Genomic DNA, 2,503 nt, shown 5'->3' with positions numbered 1-2,503 from the left:
AACTTCACATTCTACTCGTTATTGTTTAGTCATTTAATTTAGTTTAAATTACATTAACTTTATTTTTAGATGATATAACAATATTTGTAGAGAGGCTCTTTAAATCATATACAAAATCTAAGAGAGCCAAAGATCACTTGGGTTAAATCAATTGCTTTAATAAAAAATGTTACAAGAAAAAAAATTATTTAAACGTATCTCAAAAGCTGTTAATATTCAATTATTTTTTCTGAACATCATTAAATAACAACGCAGCCTATAAAATGTTAACTTTATTTAGATTTATTCCGAGTTATGAAATGCAAATTATTTTTTATAATTATGTAACATGTTATATTCAGTACTGATTATATAATTATTATCGCAAATTAATAAGTCGTAAACTATAAGTTTTCTTTTTTTTTCTTTTTTTTCTGGTTGTACTTTTTCTTAATACTTAACTTGGGAGCAAATGCCAGAAAGTTAATTTTTAAATAAATTTAAGGATTTAAAAGGATTATTATCACTATAAAATAAATATTATGTAACATAGTAATAGTATTTTTGCACTATGTCTAGACTACAGCTGAATATAATAGTTTATTTGAAACTATTAAATTTTATTTTATATAATTCAGAAATGATTTTTGAAGAAAAAAAAATGTTTACAATACGTCTGTTATACAACCGTTTTTGCACCAATGAAGAAAAACATTAGTTTAATAAAATTGTTTCTATTTTAATGATTAGTAGATATCGAAATTTAATTTTATCTAGAAAAATCGGGGAATGTCCACACCGATATTCAGTCGTCAAGGTTCGGCTTATCGATGGAACATTAAACTTTGGCGGGTGCCTATTTTCACAGATTGTAAATAGAAATCTCAGTGTATTCTATAAATTACTGTGCAGTCAGCACCGTGCGACCATATGTAGTTTGAACTACGTTCTCACAACCATGTCTTTACAAATTTAAATAATTCTTTATTAAAAATTAATATTTTTTTATCATAATATCCCAATGACTACTCTATAAGATTACAAATTTGACCACTGGATTGTATCATTAATCTCAGTTATCGTTTTACATTTTTCGAAAAAAAAAGTACTAACAATGGCAGATTTATTGGAATGTATCGTAGCCACCGGCAGTAGTGTCAGCCGCGACGAACTGTAAGTACTTAATTATTTTATAAAAAAACGATGCAACACGTTTTTATAAGGATACTTTAAAATTTACTATTTAAGTTAAATTGATGATAAGTTTTTTTTTAATACCAATAATTATTAAATATAAGTATTTTTATACAAATAAATAATCAATATTGTTGACATATTTTACGCGTACTATTTGAATAGTTTTTGGAGTGATATCGTCTAGAAAATTTAAAAATAAAATGCTTTCATATCAACGCCAGGATTTATGAAACAAAAAACCCGGACACCTAAAATAAATAATTTTAGCATAACTTGTGAATTTTATTATTATTTTACTGCCCACATATCAACTCAATAACAGAAATCTTTACTAGTATAATTTAAATTAGGTAATATTCACTACATACAAGTCACTAATGCGACTTGTATTAAGTACACGGACAATAAGTTCATTTTTTAATCTCAAAAATAAAAATGTTGTAAAGTAACTTATATAAATTATATTTATTTTTATTTTTTGATAATTAAATATAAACATTTTGTACAATAAAGTAAGATTTAAGTCTGTGGAAATAATTTTGTTGAAAAATCTATTATGTTACTCTATGTTTTGATTGTTTATTATCATATAAACAATAAAGCTTAATCAATTTCTGTATTAAAATTTTTTTTATTTTCATTACACGCTATTATAATATTTTACCGTAAATTAATACATTTATTTATTGAAAATGAATATAAAAATAAAAATTTTCTTTTTTTTATATATATTGATCTTACAATACAGTTTTACTCGCTATTTAGCTGTAATTTTCGTTTTAATTACAATAAATAGTTATTATTTTTTCTTCCATATATCAATTTTCTTTTTTTAAGAACGTCATTGGAACAATTATTATATTGTTTTAACAGTCATAAGTTTGTTTTTATTTTATTGTTAAGAAATAACTTTTTACTAATTTATACTCTTAATAATTCATTTAATATTTTTAAATCTTCAAAATATAAATTAATAATAATCATACAACTGATTAATAATTATTCAATTTTTCTTGTTATAGGATTGATTTTGGTACACCAGCGGAGAAATCTCCAAAAAAAAATTTAAATATGTATAAAAAATACAAAAAAATCAAAAAAAGCTTTGGACGTGAAATAACCAAACATTTCAAGTTCAGTGATGCTTTTTACGGGAATCGGGTTACATATCCAGCATTTTAATAAGAATTCAATTAAAAATTTCGAGTACGTCATTGAAAAAAACTAAAATTATAAATTTATTACATGTTACAATTAATTTATGGACTATGTTATTGGTATAAATGTTTTGTAATTTTACAGTTTTTTTTTTTTTTTTTTTTTTGTG

The 2,503-nt window shown here is 22.9% G+C and overlaps 1 long non-coding RNA gene across 1 annotated transcript; it reads left to right on the top strand.

Moving 5' to 3' along the window:
- The first annotated feature begins 415 nt into the window (after window positions 1-415).
- LOC126909677 (uncharacterized) lies at window positions 416-2,477 on the top strand. Its single transcript, XR_007705083.1, has 2 exons — window positions 416-1,152; window positions 2,199-2,477. It is a non-coding gene; the product is annotated as an uncharacterized LOC126909677 (long non-coding RNA).
- Window positions 2,478-2,503: the final 26 nt, after the last annotated feature.

This window comes from Daktulosphaira vitifoliae, unplaced genomic scaffold (genome assembly GCF_025091365.1).
Source record: "Daktulosphaira vitifoliae isolate Bord-2020 unplaced genomic scaffold, ASM2509136v1 Scaffold_857, whole genome shotgun sequence".
NCBI classification, from domain to species: Eukaryota; Metazoa; Arthropoda; class Insecta; order Hemiptera; family Phylloxeridae; genus Daktulosphaira; species Daktulosphaira vitifoliae.
Note: the sequence above shows the minus strand (reverse complement) of the source record. Positions and strands in the feature narration are given on the sequence as shown.